Consider the following 11,240-nt stretch of genomic DNA (forward strand, 5'->3'; position numbering starts at 1 on the left):
CTCATACAAAATATTTACATCCCTGACTTCTGGAAGGTCTAAAGTATAAATGGTATGAAAAAAATATCTTAAGGGTGCTTGAGTGGCTCAGTTACTAAGCATCCAACTTCGGCTCCGGTCATGATCTTAGGGTCCACAAGTTTGAGCCCTGGGCTCTGTGCTGACAGCTCAGAACCTGGAGACTGCTTTGGATTCTGTGTCTCCCTCTCTCTCTGGCCCTACCCCACTCACGCTCTGTCTTTGTATCTCTAAATAAAGCAGCCACCTTTGGGATTCGCCATATATGCTTCTGAGAAGGAGTGTGGCATGAGGAGACTGATGTTTAAGGAAGAAGATTCTTGCTGTTACTAAATTACCGTAGAAGAGGAAGCATCATTTGACCTCCACATTAGTCATGTTGCCAAATATAAATTAGGTTTTTCAAGCGAATTCCCACTATTTTCATATATTTCCTCCAGAATTCAGTTATTCATTCAGTTGAGGGTTAATCTGACAAAACTATTGCATGATTTTCCAGAAGAGGAGTAAGTTAGCAGAGTGATTAGACACACGGGCTTTGGACCTACACCATCTGGGTTTAAATCTTGGCCATATTCTCTGCCCCCTGTGTGACTTAGATAAACTGCTTCGTCTCTCCCAACTTCAGTCTCCTCATCTGGGATAATATAATGTCTCCCTCCTTGTTTTAATGAGAAGATTAAGTGATAAGAGTGTTGAAAAAGTACTTAAATAGTATTAAGTAGTATAAAGACTCAGTAAGTGATAATTAATATTTCTGAATTTAAAGAAATCTGTTATTTCTGAGGCATTTTTACTGAATCATCATGCAAACCTATGCCATTTTTCTTCACTTCTACAATAGAGAGAAAAAGCTTTCAACACTGAAAAATTCAAAATGAATTTGAAAACGTGACTCGGTAATTTCTAAATACAGATGTAGACATTTTAAATTTTGCAACATTTTAATTCACTGGAGTTTTACAATTGCTTATACAATGGTTCTAAATGCTTTGGACTAAATGTCTAAATTTCACATATTCTCAATTATTTTCAAACATAAAGTATATACATTGAGTAATCTACCTTATGGTATATTAGGACTTCATTTTTAAATGCTTTTAAAGTGATAAAACATTTGTTGAGAACAAAAGAATGAAATCATGGTGGAAAAATTATGAAGACAATATCTGTGATGAGGTGAACTTTGATGTTTATTTAAAAGCAGGCCTTGGTAATAGGAAAAGTTAGATCTTTTGGGGGGCTTTTTTGCTATTGTTTTGGTTTTGTTTGTTTCGTTTTTTGCTTTCTTCTTAGACTTTTTTCTAGAGACTAGGATTAGTTATACATGGACAATCTACTATGAAAAATTGATAATACTATGAATTAAATTTGATCTAAAAATATCATTCATACCATTTAGGATTTACCAATTTTCTGGTTAATTATAGTTCTTCATTCTCAATCAGTTTTGATTCTAGAACTTCCATGATGTATTCTGCACTTCTTTCAGTTATTATTTGTACAGAGTAAGACATTTTCTTTTAAGCCTAAGGCAGAAATACCTTCCCTTGAAAATAGTGTGATCATCTGTCAGCAATACAGTCTCAGATTCTAGATGCCTTTTTCACATTGGCATCATAGGTCAATGAATAGGTGTCAAGATTCTAGTACATGTAATGCAGATTACTAAGAGTTTTTGCCCTCAGAAAAAGAGTTTTGCATTTAATAAGAGAAACGCTTAACAAATAAAATGAGGTATACTAAAAGGCATACAAATGCTTGGGATTTAAGGGGACTGATTAATTGCATCTCTATCTTTTTCCTCTAATGTCCAGGACCCTATGAGAGGTAAACTGAGGAATTAAGCTACTACAGATCAAAACAGCTTTGGAGAGCATATTAATTGCATTGTGAGGCTTAAATGTGTAACCTCAATGTAGCTCTTTGAGTTGAGCTTACAATTCAAATCTGCAATGCTCCCCGGAAGTGCAGAGTATAGCCCTCTGTGAATTCACTGCGTATCAAACAGCGTGCAATCTCTCTGTGGGCAAGCCCATGCATAGTAAGAACCTCAGACGCCCTAGGCCAAGCCTGCTCAATTTCTTCCCCCAAATTCATCAATCAAGGCAGGCATTCCTCCCCAGGGGAGGATGGAGGGAGGGAGCCAACAAGATGGAAGTCTCTCTCCCTTATTTTTTCCTGTAAGAAGTGCAGTGGAAATTCCCCCTTCATGAATCGGGAATATGCAAAGTGAAAGTAAGTGATCTTGTTCTAATGGAGACAACATGCATGGAGTTCAAAGGATGAAGAGTCCAGATGGCTGGATGATGGGGAAATAATTCAGAAAGGAGTTGGTGGCTGAGATAGGCTAAAAGAGGAATATAAATTAGGCTAGATGAAAGAACAAGGCTCCCATGGAGAGTCTGGTAGAAAGTCCAGAAGAAATAGCTAGAATTCCCAAGCATTAAAGAGGACCCTAGGTGACACTGAAGTGAATTTCTAATGAACTTAGAATGATTGAAGACTCTCTTTATTAATATTTAGAAGGCAAGGAATAGCCAGTCATCATGACGTGTTTAAGATTAGCAAGCACATGTGGTGTATGTTTCAGTGGATGTGACATTCTACAGAAATAGTATATTATTAAAATAGATGTGGTGTGGTTCAGGCTTAGCTGCTGGACAAAACAAAAACAAAAACAAAAACCTCAGTACCTGTGACACAGAGTAGAGGGGTAGAGAATGAGAAAATGAATAAATGTATACGGAAAATAAGAAAACAGAAGGCCACAGTGAAAGAAAGAATTTTGGAACGTGTAATATGGAAAATGGAGCAATGCCCAGAGATGAAACCCAAACTATAATTAGAAATTAAAATTTAACCAAAAAAAAAAAAAAAAAAAGGACTTTCACGGAGGCTCATCAATAGACTGAAATCACTCCAGGGTGCTAGCAGAATTCAGTATAAGCTGGTGGAGGAAGATGGACACCCATCCTAGAAATCGTTTGTGATGCTAATGAAGAATTAAATAACAGAAATACAGAAAAGGCAAGTGGTCAAGTGCTCATGGTTAGTCATCTGGAAATAGTACTGAGGAACCAGTTATATGCCCAGCTACTCTCCTGGCCTTAAAAGAAGAGGTTAGGAGACATGGGGGGAAAATCAGGCTTCAATGAATAAAAGGTAGAGTTTAGAAGAAAGATTTGAGGATTTGATACAAGGTGCGATAAAATGCAGGTAGTCGGTAACATGCTATGCATGATACACTAATAAGGGAGTGGACCAGTATAAGTGACCTGGGAAAGAAGGGCAGTCTGAATAAGAAAAGGGATTTGCAAAGCATCAATAGCAGAGATTAAGAAAACAATGGTTTGAGAAAGCAGCTCCAGAGACCCGTGGACAGGGCAGGAGGTTGGCACCATTTAATCATTTTCAGCCCTTTGGAATGGTATTGCCAAGTCACTCTGGATGTTCAAAAATTCTATTTCTTCAACATCTTTATAATTAGGAACAGGAATTGGTGTCATCCGATTGGAGCTTGCTGCTAAAGATGTGAGAGTTTTTAGAGACAAATACATGGTCTTGCCAACACAATCTAATGTAGTCACGGTGCCATCCAGTGGTTAGTTTGATTACTTTTACAGGTACTTCCCATCACTCTTTAAGAATGTATTTTACTCTCTAGTGAATATTCATCTAAGTTTCATCAAGGTTCTATGAAAAGCATTTTACTGTCTTTTCAAAAATCACATAGGAGGGATTTGATTTGCTATCCACTTCTAAAACTAATGGAGTTATAGCCAGCTTGTTTTCTATATGTGTTATGCTCTGGAAAACATGATTTAGCCTGTCTTCTATCGAAATTAATGCAATAAGGAACCATGAAATAATGGGCCTTACACTGTATTCAATTTTAGTCCTAATGGAAACACAATGGAAAACAACATCTGCGACATAGGCCTGGTTGCTTGTAGGAAAGTAATGGATATTTTCTGCTGTGATTTTATTGGTGCTCTGGGTTTTATCCTTCATCATATGCTCATCAGTATAGTAATAATGTAATACATACTTTGACTTGACTTGTACATAGTCTCAGTTTGTAAGGTCACATGGGTAAATGTAGCTGGAAGACTTTTAATTTGGCTGCTGACAAAGTAGGATAAATCAAGACGCCATTAGAAGGAACCCTTCTCAAATTTTTTATGAAAGCACAGCTTTTAGATTTATTGCACACATCTGTAAAAAATATACTTTACAGTAAATTTTAGTAACATCACATTGGGACATTTGAACCTTTGGCAATGAAATTCTGCATTGCCACCGAAATTCATTATTTAAATCTCCATGGTAAATTAGCTTTATGAGGTGGCTACTTTATTTTCCTATGAATCAAAGGCAAGAGTAGAGACAACTTCATCATCTTTATCACTGTTTATATGGGAAAGTACTAAACATTTTGCCCATGGAGAAACCTGTAAAGGCCTTTGGGTTTACCTCTTTATCAGCAGGCATAAACACATCCAAACCACCCTAGAAAAATGGAAGTTAACATCTAATATTGTTTCTAAACATCTAAAGGGATAGCCTCACTACAGTGGACTATGTCAAACTGATACAGTATTTCAAATCACTTCAATTTGAAAATGATTGGAGCCACTTATCATTTGATTCTTTTCACACTATTTGTCAGATTTCTTCCATTTGGTTCAGAAAACACAGAACTGATTTGGAGAAGATGGTATTGATGTAAATGATGGCACTGTCTGTGGGAGCAGGAGATCTAAGGCTACTTGGAGGGTGTGGCGAAACAGGTGTTGATGATCCAAACGGAAATGCCTTCTTGTTCATGAGTTACTACATTTGCTCTTAACTTGTGCAGTTAAATACCTCACACAATTTATCAGCGTTAAATGAATATTCCCTAAAAATTTTACCTAACCTCTACCAGTCTACAATCTGCAACCAAGACAATACATTTTGGCTTCTTTTGCTCTTGCTGTTGAGTTTATAGTTTTCAAACTTTACATATGGAAAATGTTAAACTTACAAAAACAAGTTTAAGGAATAGTGTGATGACCATGCACATACCCTTTGCTGCTACCAAATGGTAACTTTTTTTTTTTTTATGACATTTGCTTTGTCTGTGTAACGATAAGCTTTTTATTTTTATTTTTATTTTTTTGGCTGAACCATATGGAAATAATATAGGCACTTCAGCCCTAAGTACAGTATGTATCTTAGGAATAAAAATAAGACTACTCTTCTACATAAACACAACATCATTTTCAGGCACCCCTAAATTGAACATGGTGTAGTAATATTATCAAATATAATGTCTACGTGTAAATGTCACCTGTTGTCCAAAAACACCCTGGATAGCTCCATTGTAAAGGTACAATTCTACCTTTACAACTAATATCCTGTTCCCTTTTATACAATGGTTTTTGCATCTATGGATTCTTGCCTGACTCACATATTATATTAGCTATTGCAAAAAGGTGTTTTCGACTTTCATTATTACGTTTTGAGACAGCCTTCTGCTGTGAAGATTTTACTCCTTTTATTTAAAAATATCACCCTGGGTTCATGGATTCTTTTTTTATTTAACATTTTATAACCCGTTGCCATCATTTTTCTTTTTCATGCTCCCATTGTCCTAAATTTTGCCAGTGGGAGCCCCTGAAAGCCCAACTCCTGTGTCTTTTTGACATGTCCCAACAGATTTGGAGCATGTCTTTACTTTCTTACGTAATAAAGTAGGTCTGCCTTGTGCCTTCCCCATCCCAGACTTAGAAACAAGAAGTCCTGTTTTGTTGTTGTTGTTGTTGTTGCTGTTCCTGTGGGTAATGGTACTTAGAAACCAAAATATATTTATTTTTACTGGGATATCATTCTTCTAGGCTCTTTCAGTGAACAGGGCTAGATTTTTTTTTAAATAATGAATTCAAACTTTGCCTCTAAGTCAGACGCAACACCAAAGGCTTCTGCCTCACCTTTCTCCATTCCATACGCATACTTCACATCTTCCACTTTGAAAACACTGCTACCTACCATCAATATATTTACCATTTGCTCTATCACACAATACACAAAACAAAGTTTTAGGATTTCTGCACCAAGAACAGTACTAACAACAAACCTACTATGTCAAGTTCAATGTTTTTAAATATTCTTTTATGTCCTTAGATTATGTACCACTGTGGGGTTTCACTTAACAATATATCCTGAAAACTCACTCCATATCAGTTTAGAGATATATGCTTTATTCATTTTTATAGGTTTACAGTACCCCATTTTATGGATATATCAGAATTTGTCCAACTAATCTCCTATAATTTGGCATTTAGGGGTTTTTTTTTCAATATTATACCACAATGATTAAGTCTGTATATATATCATTTTGTATTTTTAAAGGTGTTTCTTGAGGGCAAATTTCTAGAAGTGGCATTGCAGTGGCAGAGATTACCAAAAAATGTATACTTTTATCAAATATTGCCAAATCCCCCTCCACAGATATTATGCCATCTTGGTCTTCCACCATTGTACTTCTTACAATAACCAAATGATTATTTCTCCCTGAAAATATTAACAATATTAACGGTTTTAAATAGTAAGAGTTGTTTGGAACAAATGTAAAGGTAAGAATTTCTTGTATACCCACTTCCTGATTCCAAACTCAAATTCAAATTATATGGTGGTATGGCACTCCTGGATGGCTCAGTCAGTTGAGCATCCATCTCTTGAGGTCAGCTCAGATCATGATCCTGGGGTCATGGGATCCAGCTCCCACATTGGACTCTGCACTGAGCGTGAAAACTTCTTGGGATTCTTGCTCTCTCTCTCTCTCTCTCTCTCTCTCTCTCTCTCCCTCTGCCCCTCTCCCCTACTCATGCTCTCTCCAATTAGTCAATTAATCAATAAATAGAATTTAAATTACAGAGATGGTAGATGCCACTGCAGAAACAAAGCCAGACTATAATATTAAACAAACCTGCCTAAGTGGTATTTTGAAGCTATAGTGGTTTATGATTGTTTTTCTCCTGGACTAATTAAAAATACAAAATAAAACAAATTCATACATTGGAAATTTAGAGTAGGAAGAAATCTCAGAGATTTGCCAGTGAAGTACTGACAACATAAAGAAAATTGAATGTTTATCATTTTATTTCTTAGAATACGATGCTATTTCTTAGAATATGCTGCTCTCTCCTCAAAATACAATTTCCTCTCCATTTATTTCCCTAGGGTTCTCAACAGTCTCTATGTCAACCCTAAATCTTTCTAAATTTCTACTATTTCCATTCAAACAGGTCCTACGATCCCATAGTCTTATTTCTCAGTTCCCATTCTTAAGCGACTGAGTATGGAAGACTAACTCATGGGACTGGAGCCACTTAAGATGCCCCTCATGCAACACCAATGGGCTTTGACCACCGTCCAGCATACCTCCTTCCCCAAGATCCAGTGTCTGAAAATCCCCTTCAACACCTTCTCTCCCAGCTGATGATCTTGGTTTTTACTTTATGTGAACACCAAAAATATTTCACTTAGAGTTCCAGCCAATCCTATCTTCCTTTTCCTACATCTTTACTTCCACTTTTTTTTGTTTCTCTTCCTCCAAGCTGGCTATCCCCCCTTCCCATTACTCCAAACCACTCCCCCCCATGCACACACACACACACTCTTCCCCTGCAGTTGTGCTCCATAAATCATCTCTTTTTTAGCTTACAAATGTTTGAATTTTTTTTCTAGTAACTTCTCTTTGTTTAAACACATGCTTAGGTCTCTCACATTCTAAAAACCACTTCTGGGGCACCTGGGTGACTCAGTTGCTTAAACATCTGACTTTGACTCCAGTCATGATCTCACAGTTCATGAGTTCAAGCCCCACGTAGGGCTTTGTGCCGACAGCTCAGAACCTCGGGCTGCTTCAGATTCTGTGTCTCCCTCTCTCTCTGCCCCTCCCTCACTCACACTCTGTCTCTCTCAAAACTAAACAAACATTAAAGAAAATATTTTTAATAAAAAAATAAATAAATATAAAGACAGCTTCCTTTACCCTACTACCTTGAATTGGATTATTACTTTCCAATTATAAAATTCTGATAGTGACTGTATTAAAATCAAAGCCTCTGTTTACTCTCCTGTCAAGCCCTCATAATCTGGCCTCCATTTCATAAAAGTTGTTCTCTTAAAAGTTTCTAATGACCTCTAAACCAAATTCCAGTAGTCTCTTACTGGTCTCCATCCTCCTTAAGCTCACTGTGAGGATTGCCACTATTTATTGTGACCCTTTCTGTGATTTTCAGGAAATTTTGCTATCAGTTTTCCTCCCAAACATTCCTTCTCTCTCTTGACCTGTAGTATGTCCCAACTGCTAAAACTAGGTATTCCCTAAAAGTTCTTTCATAAACCCTAGTTGAGAAGTTCACCAGATGAAGAAGTTAGAGGACCCTAAATGAGAATGTGTCTCTTGGATTATGAAAATGGCATAATACATGTTGGGAAGCTCATTGCATAAAGCCTGAGAACAAACAGGTATATAGATAGGTTCAGGTTACTTGTTAACAAATAATAGCTAGATGACAGATATAGATAGGTTCAGATTATATGCCATGTAGTTCTAGGACTTTATTTCGTGGGTATTACACATCAGAATATTTATGGGTCAGTATGTCTTCAGCCAATACATATCAAAGCAACAGTTTTTAACTGACTGAAAGCAAAGATCTGAACTACAATTAAAAACATACGTATTTTAACTCTTAGCATTTCTGCTAAAAGATTTTTTAAATCTAATATCAAAGGGAACTGCACCATATTACTACCCTTGGTGATGGCATTAATAATCGTCTATTACATACATTAGAAATCAGCCTTATTTCTCTTTTTTAAAGGCCTAACAATTGTGAATATTTAAATATTTTCTACAAAAATAATAATGTTCAGGCTTCTATTAAGGTAGGTCAATTTGTAACCTGCTTTTGTAACATGTTTTTTATAGTAATCATTCAGAATAAAACCTGCTCTTTATAGTAATCATTCAAACTAAAACCTGGTCTTCATAGTAATCATTCGGAATAAAAACCAAACATATTATGGTCCTTTAGTCAAGAATTTAGGCAATATTTATCACACATCCACTGCCTGAGCTACAGCACGTATTTACTGAGTGATAATGATATGCAAGCCACTAATCTGGGTGTTAGGGATTCAAGCCAGACAAAATCTCAGCCCCTGTAGCATATAGATTTGAATTAGACTGGCTTAGATGTTATGGTATATGTAGCCCATACCTGTCTCTTCCTGCACTGAGTGGTGCTGGACGGGTTGTGCCAGTGTTTAGTGAACACACTAAGATGGACAGCTACGATATTTGTCTTCTATAAGGAGAAACTGTTCATCTTAGTCACTGGTGGTTCAAAACTAAGGGTGATCTTGCCTTAAGGAATTTGGGGCAATATGTGGCATTTTTGGTTGCCACAACTGGTCCATTACTCACATCTAAAATTCTGCGAAACATCCTACAATGCATGGAACAGCCTCCCAAACAAAGAGTTCTCCAGTCCACACTGGACAGTGCCAAGGCAGAGAAACCCTGCTGTAGACTAAAGAGCCCATGTGGCTTGAGTTTTCTCCTAAAAGAGGAACATGAACCACATGTTCCCACAGCCTCTCCTACCTCTGACCACAGAGATCCCCCTTCAAGCTCATTCCTCTAATCTTCTTTGTTCCATGGGTAAACACACAATGTTCAGTTGAGATCCATCCGTACCTTCTATTTGTTTTCTGGGCTGTTCTCAAGGGTCAATCAATGCTTACTAAAGTTTTTGAGCAAGCACTAAGGTAGTAAGTTCTATGCCTGCTGGGCATAATTATAGGAAACAACTTCATTTTTTTAAATCTCATAACCCGAAGCTCAGCACAATCCACAAATTACAACTCCTTTCCAGTGTGTTTGTGCCCTCAGCAGCTCACAGCAGGACAAAATCTCAGCCTCTGCCAGCCACCATTTTTTAGCCACCTTTCCTAAAATATCAGAAGCAACAAACCTCCCAGGGTGAGGCAACATTCTGCGGTTTTGCCTGCATGGATCAGTATTTTTCCCACACAGTGATTATGTTGCTATGAAATAGTCAATAATTATTTTTTATTTAAATCATGAGTACAAGGAGGAAGTTAGTCAGACTGTTACTCATTATCAATACTCTACTTCATACGGTAGGAAGCTCACAGGGGCCTTGGTTGGTAGTCCAAAATTCACTTGTATTTTTCCCTTTCATTTAAATGCTGTGTAAACTTTTCTGATTATAATTCTATTTCTATAACTATACGACAGGCTATGAACCGTCACTTAACAACATTTGAGCTCCAGATGGAATTTATACCTTTACCACTGTGTAACATTAGACAACTCACTTAACTTTTCAAGGATAGGATTTAGTAATGTATTGAGTAAATAGTCTGAGCTAGTATCTGACATGAAAATGATGAGTCTTAAGTAAGTATTGCCAGTTTCTGGCCATGTGACCATCGGCAAGCCTTCCCTCGCCCACCATTTGGAGATTAATTTGAGTATTAAAGATTTTTTCCATTGCTACTGTCACCACCAAATTGTTGTCTTCAGTGTGTCTTCTAGCTCTGCAGGTACAACTCAGTATCACCCTAAACTGAATTGAAGAAAGGATATCCAGTATTCAGGATGTCTAAATTGACCAAAATTAAATAGGTTTTTAAACTCTATGTTTCAACTTTTTTTCCCTAATAAAATAACTTTACTCTCTACCCAGGCACAGAAGCATAGGAATGGAAATTTATTTTGCACCCCACTGGCCCCAGACATTATCTTTTCTAACATGCACACTCTGTTTTAGATTCACTAGGAAAGATTAATAATTTAGAAACTGAATATTTCTCTTTAGACTAGTAAAGGCTGAACATTTTTTCTGAAGATTCTATCTCAGAATTTCTGTTCCTTCCTGACATAAAACTACATGGGCTCTGTCCTTACAGAGAAAGAACATCTTCACTAGCAAACAGAAATGTCACCAAGCATCAAAATATATTGAGAGCCAGGTCCCCTCTACTATGAACTGCCATTTTGGTCACTAGCTACTGATCGTCAAGAGCACTAGTAACACTGAAGAGTGGACCTCAGACATCATTTCCTATTATTTGTGAATGACTAATTAACCGTGTTCCCAGTAAGTCAATCACCATTGCTTATGAAGAGTCATATA

Source organism: Lynx rufus, unplaced genomic scaffold (genome assembly GCF_022079265.1).
Source record: "Lynx rufus isolate CCGP_SWC_20201006 ecotype Redwood Valley unplaced genomic scaffold, mLynRuf1.p SCAF_7, whole genome shotgun sequence".
Taxonomy (NCBI): Eukaryota; Metazoa; Chordata; class Mammalia; order Carnivora; family Felidae; genus Lynx; species Lynx rufus.